Genomic DNA, 17,876 nt, shown 5'->3' with positions numbered 1-17,876 from the left:
AATATTGTATTGCTATCCATAGTCACCAAGATGTACATTAGATATTTAGATCTCAATTATCTTGCCTAACCAAGACTTTATACACTTGAACAATGTTTCCCCATTTCTCCACCAGTATGTTCCAGAAACCACCATTCTGCTCTCTGCCTCTATGGGTTTGATTATTTTAGAGTCTGTAAGTAAGACCATGTTATATTTATCTTTCTGGGTCTGGTTTATTTCACTTAGCATAATGTTCTTCAGGTTGATCCAAGTTGACATGTTGTCACAGTCCTTTGTAAAGTCTGAATAGTATTCCATTATACATTTTCTCTATCTTTTTATCTAATAGACACGGGTATATTTTGCTTCCTTGCTATTGTAAATATCACTGCAATGCACATGATACCACGGATACGTCTTCAAGGTAATCTTTTAATTTCCTTTGACTATATAACCAAAAGTGGGATTACTGGATCATATGATAGTTCTACTTTTAAGTCATTTGTGTACAATACAATACTGTTTCTATAATGGTTGTACCGATTTACAGTACCAAAAATAGTGCACAAGAGTTCCCTTTCTCTATAACCCTGTCAAAACTTAACTTTTGCTTTTAAATAAAGTTCATTTAACAGGTTGTCAGATGATATGGTGGTTTTAATTTACATTTCCCTGAGATTAATGAAGTTAAGTAGTTTTTCATTATTACTTTTTATTCTTCTCTAGGTTTACAGAAATGATGTCATTGTGTTTTTAAGTAGACTTCTATAAATATGACAATTAAATTCAATTTCTCCAAATTTGTTTAATTAAATATTTATACACTTATCTAAAATTATTTAAGTAAGTGAAACCGTGGTTCACATCAACTGTCAATCTCCTTAACATGCCTTCTATCTATCTTTTGAGAGCTCAGACATAAATTTTTATGTGCCCCCTTCTCTTTGTGTGGATATCTGTGTTGTAAGTGTGTGTGCTGAATTTTCATTCAGATGAGGTGATGATTTGCTCAATTTTTTAATAATGTATTATGATTTATTTTTACTTGGATACCTCTTCTAGTTTTACAGATGCAATTATATTTGTTTACTTTTACACCAAAATGATTACAAATGTATGAAAAATAAAATGACAGGAAAAATTGACAATTCAAAGTAGGAAATGAAACCCTCTGAATATATTCATTGTGTGCATATTATGTGGATGTTGATGTTCAACTTTTAAAAAAGGCAAATCCAGCAATTCAATTTCTGACCTCAAACACTTATGAATCTAAGGTTGATTTCCTGATATATATATATATATATATATATATATATATATATATATATAAAAATGTGTAGGTTTTAGGGAGTATTTCTTTTTTTTTTATTACCCTCTAGAGAAATGATTCAGTGAATAATTTTAGTATTATATTTTATTACTTTTATTTTCATAAGTGAACTAGAGAATCAGATTATTCTTACTTTCACCTTATTTTAGAAGGTTTTACTGCCCCGACACTAAAATCATACAGACAGATCTGTCTTTTCACTTTATTCCCCCTCCCCCATAAATTTTTCTCTTTCTTGAAAATTGCAAACTGCCTTAGGTTGCAACCTCTGTAGGCACTTGGGATAATAAAATGAGCCTGAGTTTAGGATTAGGAATATTTTGTATTTATATCCCAACTTTTTTGCAATAGAATAAACTATAAAAGTCTCAATTTTTCTTTTCTTTTTAAAATTGTAAATAAGCTGGAAAACCTGTTTTATGTGGCTATTTTAAGGAAATATCTGAAGCACTAGATCGGAGCAAGGCAAGTAACTGGATTCTATTTGTCCCTATCTATTTTCTTCTCAATTTGTCTTCCTTCTTGAATGCCTAAAGAGGTTTGTTATAGCCACTTCATATCGTCTCAATTTACAGTTCATATGTCTATTACAAAGCAAATAATTGTCTTTATTCAATTAAAAATGTCAATTTGTTTAGCTAACTTGTTATCAACTTATTTACCTATATGTTTACATATTGGAGTTACATACCAAATGCCAAATTTGATGATGGTAATGTAATTAAACAATCCCACTCAGTCAGCAACATGTAGGCAATTAACTTATAAATTCACTGGAGATTAAAGAGAAAATAAGCAATTTTAGTTAACAGCTGTAGGGCCATTAAAATGAGAACTAAAATCTTTAAATACGATAGGTTATAAAAAATAATTCAAAAAGTAAAGAAATTTTCAGTTTTATGAAATAGTCTGCCATGGCTTCAGTCAAATAGGATATGAAAATTATGAACATGTTGACTTGTTTCAGTCAATATAAAGTGAAGAGAAACTGATGTATTTAATACAATGGAAGTGAGGCAATGATATTCTTAATATTACCCACTGAAAAATAAAATAATACACATGACACCAAGAAGTGGAAATCAGAATTATTTTCTAGATATGAACTCTCTCAAGATCTAATTTATATATATTTATCTAGTATATATTTTTATATATTCTATGTAGTTTAATTTCATGTAAATGGTGAGAGATGATCATACATTGACACATATATTGTACAAGGGTACAGTATATTCAGAGGGAAAATGGTTGCTTTAATTCTTTGAATTTTATCAGTGTTGAGAAGTCTTTACCTTGAGAAAACTGTGTGTGTATGAATGTGTATGTGTGTGTGCGATGTTTCTAATCAGTGCATTAATTGCCTGATAGGGATTAACTGGATGGTAACTGTAGGCAGGTAGGGTGTGGCTGGAGGCGATGGGTCCTTGAGGACATGTTTTGGGATATATATTTAGTACTTGTTGAGCAGACCTCTCTCTCTTTCTCTGCTTCCTGGTGTGAGGTATTCAGACTCTTCCCTCTGCCACACCTTTCTGCCATGATTTTCTGCCTTCCCTGGTGATCTGAGGAATGGAGTTGGCCATCTATGAACTGAGACCTCTGACATTGTGAGCCCTCAAATAAACTTCTCCTCCTTAAAATAGGTATTGTCAGGTCTTGTGGTCACAGTGATGATAAAGCTTACTAAAACTCTGTGTGTGTGTGTGTATGTATACCTAGCTCTGTGAATCCATAAAGTTGTGCCATCAGTTTAGATTCCTAGTTGCCTCCAATTATCATGTAGAACTCATGTGACCTTGGACAAATTAACATTTAATTTGTTCTTTAGTTAAGTCACTATGAAACGGGGAATGCATTAGCATCTACCCCTGTAAGATGAAGTTATTAAACAAGTAAACTAATCAGATCATCATTATTTTTTTCAAGACTGTCCGTCCTGTTCATCGTTTCTTCAGATTTCTATTTAGTAATTCCACCAGCAGTGTGAACAATTTAACCCATCCATTTGACCCAGAGACCTTGCTTAGGAATATCATTTTACACTAATAAAACAACCAGTTTTGAATATCTATGTATAAATTAGTCTATTCCATAAAGAATAGCCCAAAACTCATCAACTGGAAAGTAAACAGATATATAAATTCATATTGTGCTACATAAATGAGTTCAAGTTCAAATGTTATACATTTTAAGAAAAATACAAGAATAAGGGCAAATATTAAATGCAAACCTTGTGTGATTGTTTACTGGATGTCACAGGTTTAAATGCATTCTAAGAGCATGCATGGGTTTCTTGCACTGCAACTCAATCTAATAAATAGACACAAGGAATGAGTAAGCCCCAATTTTTGAGGGGGGTCTCTGCACTTATTCTGTCTTATTTGGCAGCAGGGTGTTGTGACAGATTGTTGATAAAGTCCTCCAAGTTCAGCTAATTTTTGGTATTTTCTTAATTTGATTTTAGAGTGCATGCTTTATCAAAAGTAAAAGAATTAGGTGAGTCTGATTATGGGATGGCAATTATATGTGTCTATGTGTTAAATTTAAGCATATTCTCTGTATCTATTATAGAGTGCATATACATAATACATCTATCAACAGACACAAACACACACAAATAAGCTAACACCAACAACTGTGGAAGCAAAAGAGTAGTTCTATATGGTGATTGGAAATGCAAATATTTCAAATCAGTGATGTCACTTGAATGGAGTTGAGAGAGAAGAAGGTACCATGAGCATCTAACCAGATAAAGTTAACCCTGGGCTGTGGAGAAAGTAAATTGCTTGCAGCAATATACCAGATTTTACAAAAAGCATAGTGGGAATCATGGCAGGTGATGAGATTTATGTTAAAAGCTAAATAATAGAAGCTTTTTAAAATCTCACAATCCATTTAATATTTTTTATTTCTTTGCTTTTGGAAAATAAATATAAAATCATCCACAACTATATTATAATCATATTTTATAAAAAATTTTTCATTTTTTACACAGATTATCAGAAAACATTAGCCTTTTAAAATGAAAAAGCCTCAATGTTACACCCTTAAATTCCTTTTCCATTCATTCACGTATTCATTCAACAAAATGCTCAGTGCAGGCTGCTAATTGAACAGGGAGTCTAGTTTCATTCCCTTCCATTTCCACTGATAATGTATTGTTATGCTTTAGAAACACAAACTCCTTCTCTCCACAAACTCCTTCATTATAAAATTTGCCAATAATTTATTTCTGATTTTTAATGTCAACTTTTGAATAAGTAGTCATAACCACAAAATACTGGATTCCACTCATGCTGAGTATCATGCAGAGTCTTATAAAAGAAGGTTAAAAGATTATCTCAATTCTTTTCTGCTATAATTTCCACATTCTATTCTTCTTTTCTTGAAAATTTAACATGGTCTCACCAATAATTCTAGATAGTGTCAGAAGCTAGACTGTCAGCCCCAAATTCACATTTTCAAGGCTTAGTCCCCAGTATGTCAATACATGACTGTATTTGGAGACAGGGTCCTTAAGGTTAAGTGCTGTCACATGAGCTGGCCCCAGTGAAGTGTAACTGGTATCCTGATAAGAAGAGGAAGTTTGGACACTCAGAGGGGACAGCAGGGATGTCTGCACAAGAACAAGAGACCTGAGGATCATCACTTTTGCCTTCACCTTGATCTTGGATTTCAGGTCTTCAAGACGGTGAGAAAAAAAAAAAAGCTTTTGTTGTTGAAGCCACCCAGTCTGTGGTATTTTATCAAGATATATCCAGCAAACTAACACAGATGCGTGTGTAAAACTTCTAGCTAAACAAAACAAAAACAGCACAAAGCTGTATGTTCTTATGAGCTCCGCATCTGGCAAAGGACAAAGTTAAATTTTCTACAAAGACCTTGGACTTGCTTCAAATTATAGATTCCCAGTTTGAAGGGCTTTGAAAGAAATAGATTAGAGCAAGGGAAGTCAAAATTAGGTCAGGTCAAAACCTGATACCGCCACAACACAAACCACACATCTGAGAAACTGTCAAGCCAATGTCGTTTCCCAGGACAATCTTTCAATTATACTGAGACTTTTAACTACATTTAAGGGGTGAAACACAGTTTATTTTTTAAAGCAAGTTAAGAAACCCTTATTTTTGGAAATAAAATGGCTGAAAATGGGATATGTAACAAAAACTCATTTGGGGAATGCTGAAGCACTACTAAAATATTCAACTTATTTTTCTATTGTTCAGTGAAGTGTTTCAAACTTTCCTACTGAGCACATCATGTTCAATCCCTAATGCAAATAGATTCAGTTCCAATTCATTTCATCCCCATGCTTTCCTTATTTGTATCCTACTGAGACATTCTTGATGCCAGATATTCTTGTCTTCCTATATTTTATTTTTTATTTATCAGTTCCCCTCTGTGGAGTTTGCTAGATGTCCTATCTAGCATTAAGCTACATTTGAATAAGTATTATATATTTAAAATTCTAAGGGTCAGTGACCATTAGACTGGAAAGAGAAAAAAGGTATATCTTTAAGATTTACATAAAGGAATTATGAGAGAGGCTGATTAATTCTGACCTTTTAATAGGATTGGTTACACAGATTTTTTAAAATCCCTTAAAATCTCTGAATGTTGATTGCTGCTGCAAAGAGAAACTTGTGTTCTTTATGGGCACTACTAGATATCTATTGGTAATTAATACTGGAGACTGGTTGAATGATAGGCAAAGGATTGGGCTTGCTCTGAAAATCTAATCAATCGAGGCTTTGTTTCATTAGCAATTAAACTACAAAAACCTCTTTTATTCAGTCACATTAAAAGCAGCAGATAACTGAATGTAAACCTAGTAGTTTTGCATTTGTCTGTGCTCTCTGCCATATTATGTGCTAAGAAAAGCTTTCAGTCACACTCTATTGTCTACAAAGTCCTGATGGGAGATAAGAAAAACAATGCAATCAAGAAAAAAGATGATATTAGACACTGAACTTTTGAGTGAATATTGGTAGAGAGGGTAAGTTTCTTGTTACTTGAGTAGCAATACTTTAATTTTGGGGGCCTACATCCATAATTAAAATCCCATTTGTTTACTATGATTACAATAATACATGTTCCTGAGGCAACATGAAACTAGGGACTAAAAATAGGATCCTAGACATAGTGTCCCTCAAGTTCTACTGGTTTTCACTTTGTAGGATTTTTACCAGCCCCGCTTAAATGACAACTTCAAATTTACTAAGTTTTTCTAAAAATATAATGTCTGACTTTTTAGTTTGCTATGTTTAGGGAAGACATTTCTTGCCCTGAGGCTAGGAGAAAGGGATACACACTCCTAGATTGAGGAGGATAATCAGTCTTGTGGGATTAAAATGGACAGGTAATACAAGTATTGCATAATGTTACCCATATTCCACACCTTACTTCCATACCAACAGGGTTTCAGTATAATAGCAATGGATAACACCAGGAAGAGATGAAAGAAACTACTTATTTTTGATGATATTTACTTGAAGAAGTCCAAAGACAAGAGGAGGCAGAGAAAGAGAGAGAGAGAGGAAATCTAAATTTAAATCTAAATCTCTGACTGAAAGCTGCAACACACAGTAAACATAGCCTAACCAAATTAAAATAAATCTTCAAGTAACTTAGTTCCTAGTACCTGCTATGTCATGTTTGAATTTCAACAACAACAAAAACATCCACAAAAATCAAGACATGCGAAGAGGCAGGAGAAATCACAGCCTGGAGAGACAAAGCAATCTTCAAAACCATATTCAAACATGACATGGATATTAGAATTATCAGAAATAATTTAAAATAACTATGATTAATATGTTAAGGATTCTAATAGAAAAACAGCATGCAAGAGTAGATGGGTAGTAATGATTAGAATGTGGAAGGAAATACGTTTAAAATTATATGTGATAGAAATAAAAAAACTGCATAAAAGAAATTATGATGTCTGGGTGGGTTTATGGGTACACTTGACATGACTGAGGAAAGAATCATTGAGTCTGACTGACAATAAGAACTTCCCCAAACTGAATTACACAAAGATAAGAAAATAATGATTAAAACACTAAAGCATCCAAAAAATGTGGAATAATGCAAAATGGCACATATGTCTGATTGAGATTTCAGAAGAAGAAAGAACAGAGTAGGAGAGAGATTTGAAGCCATAATGGTCAGAAACCTCTCAAACAATAACAGACACTAAACAAAAATGTGAAACATACAACTGTACATTTGATGGAAAGAAGCATAGACCCTAACGCTAGAGGAAAGACTCACATATATGACACCATAAACATCATCCATAAAAGAAGAAGTAGTAAATTGGAGGTACCAAAAGTAAATTTTTTTCTGCAAAGGGCTCTGTTATGAGGATGAGACCAAAAAAAAAGTAATGTTGCAAGCCAAAATGTTTTTAAACATACAATATCTGATAAAGAATATATTTTAAACCTCTAAAAACTCTACACAAAACAAGAATTCCAGTTAAACACTGGATAAAAGACACAAATAGATATTTTACCCAAGATGTTCAAATGACAAATAAACAAAACCTGTTCAACAGGCAAATTAACTAAAAAATTGTTCAAAATAAATTGTATTCCTTTGCGATTATTTCTATAAATCTTCTTTATATCTTCTGAGCTTTCTCTTTGGATAATTTTCATAAATTTATAACTGGAAATCATTAGAAATACGGTTTTCAGTGAGAATAGTTTAAGTTCATTCAGCCGACCTGTAGAAGGCACTCTTTTCTTCTCAAATTGAGATGGATTTGTGGTTTGAAAATATAGCTGATGACAAAGTACTAAGAATTATCAGACTGATAGACATGGAAGAGAAAGCTTACACATCACTGCCCATATAACACCTTATTTCCCTATCAACAAGGTTGATTAGGGAAAGCGAGGAATGGAAGAATATTTGGATGTGGCCTTGAATTGAGACTTCAGGCTCAAGAGTTGAAGGTCCTCATGAGTGTACTTGACCCAGCACAACTCAATAGGAAAAGCTAAACAAGGTTTGAGCTCAAAGCTTGGCTATTAATGAGGAGTGTTCAAGTAGCTGGGATTCATTATGTTTGATATTCTGGGAATGTTTCATACTGTTAGGAAACACTAACTATTGTTGAGTCTGAGTTAACCTAAGGAAATTCAACATCTGGGAGATCTAGGAGTTGTCAATGATCCCATATTTTGTAAATTACTGCCTCTACCTTTCTTTAAAGATTCTACCATTCATAACGGCCATTTGCTTTCCTTTCTCAAACCAGATGGATATGCCAGTTAGACTCTCACTTCTGTCCTTTCCCCTAAAATTTCCCAAGAAAACCTTTCATAAAGTTAAAACATCAGAAAAGAATAAATATTGTATTTTTGTGTCTTGGGTGTGGCGGGCGAGACCTGGGGCCCAGGGTTATGCCACATGCATCCAAAGATGGCAACTGGCAGAGAGCCAAAGGGCATGCTGAATGAGCCTTGAGAAAAACAGGAAGCATTTACCATTGGCTGTATGATAATTAGTTCAGCTGCTTAGCGAGTGGACAGATATATCTTACATGTATGCTTGAGCTCGTGATCGCTTGACCTTTAATAGGATTGGACGGACATATCTGGTTCCAATTGCTTATGCATGAGACTGCTTATATATTAAGGGTGTTATCCGAATAAAGCGGAAGCTGCTTCGTGAAATTCTGAAGTGTACTTGTTGTTTGTCCCGCTGGTCGGTGGCAAGCAGCAAATGGTGGCCTGTACAGGGATATCAGCACCACAAGGATAAGGTAAGTAAAAGACAGTTTCACTAGCATAATTAATGAGAAGGTTTCCCTATTTGAGGAACCGGTTGCCTTAAGGTTTTAATGGAAGGTTCCCCTAGTGAGGGAGCATAACAAGAAGGTTCCCCTAGTGAGGGAACTTAACAGAAGGTTGTCCCAAGAGACAGCAAAGTACGTCTTAAATGAATGTGTTTAAAGTGTTAATTGTGTTAGTATTTCTATTGCTTTTATTTGCTTAGCTACTGTTTGTTATTTTAGTAGCAGTTAGAGAAGCTATTCAGATTTTTATCATGGGATCGGGAATTTCTCGGCTCCGCATGGAGGGTCTGCTTAAGACATTATTAAAAGAAAATGGAACTTCGTTAAAGACTAAAATTCAAGAACAGATAAGAGAGGGGGAAGAGATACTAGAATCTGTAAAAGAGGAATAATCGAGTCGAGCTTCTAAATGAGGAAGTAGATGGTCAGACTTAGAACAGGGAAGTGACTCTGAAGAACAGGAACTAACCCCTACCATGCCACACCCCCCAGCATATAATCCAGATCACCACTCTTTTCCAAGTTGTAGGAGCGCATGTACTTGCTACACAGGGGCAGCTGATGTGGAATCTCAATCAGTGTTCCCAATATTCCCGGTATTTGAAGATCAAAACAATCAGAGATATCATCAAATATAAGATATAAAATTAGTAAAACAGTTAAATGAGGCAGTTATGTCCTATGGAGTACAAGCTGCATTTACCATTTCTTTATTAGAGAATCTTGCAAGTCAAAATCTTACTCCGACTGATTGGGGTAATTTAGCAAAAGCGTGTTTATCTGGGGGACAATATCTTATGTGGAAGGTGGCTAACAGGAGTTATGTTCTGATACTGCCTGACGTAATGCAGTTGCGGGCAATCCTCAATGGGATCTAGACATCCTGACAGGCCAAGGACCATATGAAGGGAAAGGTAATCAAATTAATTTCCACCCCGGTGTGTATCAACAAATTAGTGTTGCTGCCACCAGAGCTTGGAAAACACTGTCAGGTGCTGGCGATCTTCAAGGACAGTTATCTAAGGTTATTAAAGGCAACAATGAACCCTATGCCGATTTTGTAGACAGATTGATTCAAACAGCAGGACTTATATTTGGAGATGTAAACCAGGCTATGCCTTTAGTCAAACAGCTTGCATATGAGTAAGCAAATAAATGGTGTAAAGAAGCAATAAGATCCTGGAAAAACAAAGACCTTGAAGCCAACTTAAAGGCTTGTAGGGATATTAATGAGGCTTTTATTCAAGGCCAGGTGATGGCTGCAGTGCTTACACAGGGTCTTAGAGGCAATGCCGACTCCCGCCCAGGCCAACAGTGTTATTGGTGTAAACAACATGAACACATAAAAAAGGACTGCCCCCAGGGTCCTGTGCCAAAATTATGTCCTCAATGTAAAAAAGGGAAACACTGGGCAAGTGACTGGTAAATCAATTAGAGACAAAGATAGTAACCCTTTACCTCCAAAAAAATGGGAATCAGGGCCCCCGGCCTCGGGGCCCACAAATATATGGGGCTATCCAGTCCATGCCTCGGACCCATTACCCCTTGACTCCCCAGTTAAACAAACAAGAGGAAGCATAGGATTGGACCTCTGTGCCTCCGCCAGAGCAGTATTAACTCCAGAAATGGGAGTACAACCAATACCAACTTTGGTTGCTGGCCCATTACCTAAAGGAACAGTGGGACTAATTCTGGGGAGGAGTTCTTCTGCTTTAAAAGGATTAAATATTGTCCCTGGAGTTATAGACCCTGATTTTACATGAGAAATAAAAATCTTTGCTTCTTCACCAAGAGGTGTAGCAATAATAGCTCAGGGTGATCGCATAGCACAATTGCTGGTCTTACCCAGCTGCCATGTTCAATATCCATCAAAGAATATTATTAGGGGAAATAAAGGATTAGGTTCTACTGGCCAAAATATGGTCATGTTAACATTGGCTTTAAAAGACAGACCTATGACAAAGTTAGTGATAGAAGGCAAAAGTTTTGAGGGCTTATTAGATACTGGGGCTGACAAAAGTATTATCAAAATTACAGAATGGCCCAAAGCCTGGCCACTTCAACAGGCAGATAAGACTTTAAGGGGATTGGGTATAGCTTCCAATCCTAACAAAAGCACAGCCATATTAAAATGGAAGGATGAAGAAGGTCATAGTGGTACCATCCAACCTTACGTCCTTGAACATCTCCTGGTAAACTTGTGGGGGAGAGATATCATGGAACAGATGGATTTACATCTCACATCCAAGATCCCATACAGTAATCCAAAAGCTAATCAAGTTATGTTAGTCCAAGGACACATATGGGGAAAAGGGCTTGGGAAAAATAGTCAAGGACCTATTTCACCCATTTTAGTTACTCCAAAACAAGATAAAAAGGGATTGGATTTTCATTAGGGGCCACTGAAGCAATTAAATAACATGGAAATCTGATAAACCTGTCTGGGTCCCTCAGTGGCCCCTCTCAAAAGACAAATTAGAAGTGGCCCAACAATTGGTTAAAGAACAACTAGAGGCCGGACACATTAAACCATCCACCTCTCCTTTCAACACACCAATATTCATAATAAAAAAAGAAATCAGGAAAATGGAGGCTATTGCATGACCTAAGAGCAGTAAATTCTATATTGGAGCCCATGGAACCTATTCAATTAGGATTACCTACCTTATTAACTATCCCAGTTAATTGGCCCTCCATTTTAATTGACATAAAAGATTGCTTCTTTTCCATTCCGTTACATCCCTCAGACACCAAAAGGTTCGCATTTACCGTGCCCTCACTTAATAACAGTTCTCCTAATAAAAGATATGAATGGATAGTTCTCCCATAAGCCATGGCCAATAGCCCCACTATGTGTCAAATATATGTAAACAAGCCTGTAGAACCCATACACCTAGCAAACCCTCAACTTTTAATCTATCATTATATGGACAATGTTTTGTTAGCTCATAAAGAAAAAACTGTCTTGGAAAATTGTTATAATTCCTTAATAAAGTCACTAAGAAGGTGGGGCTTACATATTTGCCATTGATAAGGTATAAATGACAGACACCAAAAACTTCCTGGGATCTATCATAAATGCAACTATGGTTAAACCCACAAAAATTAGTATTCAAATAGACCAACTTAAGACTTTGAATGACTTTCAAAAGCTATTAGGTGATATTAACTGGATTAGACCTTACCTTCATTTACCCACCTCAAGTTTGGGCCCCCTGTTTGACACTCTCAAAGGTGATTCTGATCCCCTCTCTAAGCAGGTTCCTTCCTCTAAGTCTCGAACAGCTCTCAAGCTTGTTGAAACAGCTATGGAAAAGGTTCATCTTGATCGTATTGACCTAGCTAAGCCTTTATCATTCATTGTCTTGGCCACAAATAAGTTACCCACAGGAGTGTTTTGGCAAAAGGGTCCTATTCTATGGGTTCACATGAATTATGCCCCTAACAAGGTCTTATCCTTGTTCACTGAATCTTTGGCAGAATTAATCATTATGGCGTTAAAAGTATCCCTTTCCACCTTTGGATCACATCCCTCAACAATCACTACTCCATATACTACTGATCAGATACAATATCTTATTAATAATTCAAATTCTTGGGCTATAGCCTTTACTAATACTTCTGCTGTTTGACAATCATTTGCCATCTGATCCTCTTCTCCAATTTTGGAGTCAACATCCTATAATTTTCCCTAAAGTCACCCAAAAAGAACCTATTATAGGAGCTACCCTTATATTTACTGATGGATCAAAAAATGGTATGGGTGCTATTACTATAGATAATGTTACAGAAACATTGCTGTTTAATACTCTATCTGCACAACAAACAGAACTATTAGTAGCTATAGAAGTATTCAAAACCCACCATGAGCCTTTTAACCTATTCTCTGATAGCAAATATGTTGTTAATGCTGTTCAAAATTTAGAATTAACTGGTCTGATTTCCCTCATCTCCACTATTAGTAAATATTTACAATGCTTACAAAAACTTATCTGGGACAGAAAAGATCCCTTTTTTATTGGGCATGTTGGGGCTCATACTGGCCTCCCAGGTCCTCTAAGTTTACACAATGATTTAACAGACATGGCCACCAGAGACCCACACATCTTTAATACGCTTGAAAATGCAAACTTTTCATTCAAATTTCACGTAAATGCTTCCACTCTACATACATGCCATAAAATTACTAAGGCAACAGCTCAGGACATAGTCAAGTCTTGTGCTAAATGTGCTACACTTATTCCTAACCCCTCGTTAGGAGTAAATCCAAAAGGGCTTCAGACCAATCATATTTGGCAAATGGATGTAACTCATTATTCAGAATTTGGAAAACTACAATTCATTCATGTGTCTATAGATACCTTTTCAGGATTTATTATGGCCTCTGCTCATACTGGAGAAAAAACCAAAGATGTAATAACACACTGTTTACACTCTTTCTCCATCCTGGGGGTTCCCAAACACATTAAAACAGATAATGGTCCTGGATATACATCCCAGGCCTTTAAACAATTTTGTTCCTCCATTGGTATTCAACATGTCACAGGAATTCCCTAGAATCCTACTGGACAAAGCATTGTTGAGTGTGCCCATTTAATGCTTAAAAACATGCTTTATAAACAAAAAGGGGGAATAGAGGCATTATACAGATCCCCAAAAGACAAATTATCTGTTGCCTTGTTCATCTTAAATTTTTTTAAATCTTGATTCTGAGGGCCGATCAGCTGCTGACCGTCATTCAGAGCCTAATAAAAAACATCTACCTCAAGTGCTCTGGAAGGACATTCTATCGGGACAATGGAAAGGTCCAGATCCAGTGTTAATCTGGACCCGAGGATCTGTTTGTGTTTTCCCACAGGACGCACAATCGCCAATTTGGGTGCCGGAGAGATTGGTCAAGGCCTCAACAGAGACCCAAAAACAGGAAGAAGATGAAGAGGCTTCTCCCGCTGATGGTGTTGGCGATTTCTCACCAAGTTAATGGAGGAGACTCGCGTGACCTATGGGGGATAGTGAAGATGTGGCCCTATCCTGCACCCCTTACTAACTCTTCTATTCTATATCCTCCTATTTTTACAACAATTGGCCACATTTCTCCAGTCTGCTGTTCAATGGGGAAAAGAATGGTTTGGGGTTTTGTCCGTGGAGGTCTATTGTGTGTTGTATCTGTTCGGTGCATATAGTGTTTATACAAAATGCATACACATCAGCGCAGAGAAACGGCCATTATTCACCAAGCTCTCGTTGCAATTGATGCTGGCTCATCCCCCCAAGTCTGGTTAAATATGCTGGACCGGTAGTCAAAGATAGGTAAGATTCGTGGGGAGCTCATACCGACCTAAGACAGGAAATGAGGGCTACAGCCTCATTGTCCAATGATGGGTAAGGATGTTGCTCTGCCGTGGACAACCTAAGACAGGCATGGTCTCTTTTATAAACAGACAGTGGGAAATGTGGCGGGCGAGGCCCGGGGCCCAGGGTTACACCACATGCATCCAAAGATGGTGACTGGCAGAGAGCCAAAGGGCATGCTGAATGAGCCTTGAGAAAAATAGAAAGCGTTTACCATTGGCTGTATGATAATTAGTTCAGCCGCTTAGCGCGTGGACAGATATATCTTACATGTATGCTTGAGCTCGTGATCACTTGACCTTTAATAGGATTGGATGGACATATCTGGTTACAATTGCTTATGCATGAGACTGCTTATATATTGAGGATGTTATCCGAATAAAGCGGAAGCTGCTTCGTGAACTTCTAAAGTGTATGTCCCGCTGGTCGGCGGCAAGCAGTATTGGGTCAAAAGATGATACAGAGTGAAATTCTATCGTCTAAAATATCAGGAAAGGGGAATCTTTTTTTTTTTTTTTTTAGTAGACTTTTTTTTAGTGTGAAAAGGGACCTCCCACTATGAATATTCATCATTTGTCATCATTTGTCATTCATTTCACTCAACAAATATTTATTGAATACATACCTCACTCCAAACATAATTGTGTGACCTCATGACAATCAAAGGCACCAACTTCATGGAGCATATACTTTAGTAGAGGAGTTAGATATAATAAATGCAGACATAAAAGTGAACAAATATGTGCTATGTCAGGGAGTGATAAGTGCTATGGTAAGTCGTAAGCACTGCTAAAGCACAGTAAGTTACAGGGATGTGTTGGAGAGCTTGGTCAAGGAAAGTCTACCTGAAGAATGATTTTCTATCTGAGACATGAATGAATTGGGACTGCCTGGGGAAAGTGTGCATCGGGGAAGCAGAATAACTATGTTGAGTGATTCATGCTTAGCATGTTCATTTTAGTCAGCTTTTTCACAAGAAAAATTTGAGGAAGAAAGGTTTATTTTAGGGCTCCCAGTTTCAGAAGTATTAGTCCATAGATGAAGGATCCATTCCTCAGGACCTGAAATAAGACAGAACATCAAGGCAGAAGTGTGGGGTGGAGGAAAGCACCTGGGAACATAGCATCAGGAAGCAAAGCGAGAGATTCCCTCACCAAGGACAAAATAAAAACTCCATCCATGGACCCGCCTCCTCCAGCCACACCCTACCTGTCTACATTGGCCACCCAGTTAATCTCTATCAGGGGATTAATGCACTGATTAAGTTAAGGCTCTCCTAATACATCATTTCACCTCTGAGCCCTCTTGCATTGTCTCATATATGGGCTTTATGGGGACACCTCATATCTAAATCACAACAACATTAAAGAAGAACAAAAAGACCAAAACCTCTGGATGGAAGAGTGTGTGCAGGGGAAGAAGTAACACCAATGAGAAGATGATGCTGGAAGGTATCTTGAAGTAAATCATAAGTGAAACTTTGGGTTTTATCCTAAGAGTTAACAGAAAATCTACAGAGGGTTTTGAGCAGATGACTTCTATGTTTTAATAAATAAAACAGGGTTCCTGGTTGCTACGGAGTACAGTATATTTTTTCTTGTAAAGCACGATCTTCCTACAAACACGTCTGTTGAAAATGGAGATTCTATTCAGCACCCCAGAAAAAGGATTGGGCAGAAGCAAGAAGACCTGTTCTTACTATGGAACAATTGATCTCTTCCAACTCTCACTCATAAATCCTACTCGCCATATGGTGGTTAATATGTTTTGTTATTTTATTTTTTCAATTTTAAAATCTTTATTCTGGTAATGTGCATAGGTATAATTTGAGGAGGAGCCTAGTAGTGTGTTTGATACAAAAACTGAAGCTGGCCATACTTTTCCTGATTACATTCCATGTTCTACCTTACTTTACTATTTCAAAATAAATTCTTTTTGTCAAATTAGTGAGGTAATTTCCTCATCATATTAGAAGAAATTTATCTAAACCTAATGGTTTTTAATGCTCATTTTAAAAAATCACTTTACTACATTTTATTAATAGGTATTTTACAAAATCTCTATTACTACCTAATTGCGCAAAAATGCTCTTTCCCACTTTTCTTACTAAAGCCAGGCTTTAAAATGAATTCAATATCTTGGCATTTAAAAATAATTATTAATTTCATGCCTACTTGCTTTCTATGTTTTACTCCTGAGATATTTATATAGTGTCTTCCTATTCTTTTAATCCTTTGGATAGCATTAACTGCATTTTTACATTTCTCAAGGTTATTTGCATGTCTCAAAAATTGCCTTGCATCCCAGTTTCCTCTCTTAACCACAGTAATCCTCCCTTTTGCCATTAAATTTTCAGAAGATTATTTTTTGGAACACCAAAAATGTTATCTTGTTTTCTAAATTATACACTTGAAGAATGCACATGCTATGTCATAATTATGTGAACGCAATATTTTCTCTGCCTTTATTCATGGAAATGTCGGCTGACAGTCCTGGCAACTGCATCATCATCAGTCGGTTTTCTAGTTTCTTATAGATACTTTTCTAATATTTCAAACAGCAGGTGATTTGAAAAGTATTAACATAAAATCATTTAGTCCATCAACGTATTATTTCTGATTGTTTTCCTCTACTACAATCATCCTTTCTTCCCCTCCAATTTCAGATTATTCAAAATGCATTTTGTAATATTCTCCAAGTAATATTGAGCTACAGGATTGGAAAGAAACTTAAAGGTCCTCCAATTCTGTTCCCATACAGTACACACTCCATTCCAAAGTCAAAACCTGTAGTCTCATCCTTTGTTCACATGCTTAGGTCTCACATACATAGATGTGAGAGTCTCTTATATTTTCTTTACTGTTCATATTGCCATCAGCAAATCTCTCCAATGCAAACATCACTGGTATAGTCTGGATATAGTTTATCCCCAAAGCTTCTGTGTTAACACAGGCATATTCAGAGGTGAAACGTTTGGGTAATGAGAGCTATAAGTTAATCAGTTCATCATAGTTTGAATAGACTAAGTAGGTGCTAACTGTAGGGGCATTAGCGGTGAGTCACTGGGGGTCCGTTCTCCCTGTTACAGCTGCCCAACCCTCATTGCTCAGACTGCCGTGAACAGAGCCCCACTCCTCTGCCACACCCTTCTGCCATGGTGTTCTGCCTCACCTGGAGTCCAAAGCAATGCAATTGGCTGAACATGGACTGAACCTCTGAAACCATGAGCAAAAATAAACTCTTCCTCCTTTTAGTCCTTGTCCTATGTTTTGGTCAAAGTGACAAAAAGCAGACTGACACGGCCACTGTCTGGCATCAGTATACTTTGTGATATCTCCTTTTGCACTCCTTTTGTAGTGATGTTAGCTTTACTAATGTACTTTCTTTTCAATTGTTGCC

This window comes from Sciurus vulgaris (assembly GCF_902686455.1).
Source record: "Sciurus vulgaris genome assembly, chromosome: 4".
Classification (NCBI taxonomy): domain Eukaryota; kingdom Metazoa; phylum Chordata; class Mammalia; order Rodentia; family Sciuridae; genus Sciurus; species Sciurus vulgaris.
The sequence above is the reverse complement of the archived record's forward strand: the minus strand, read 5'-3'. Positions refer to the sequence as shown.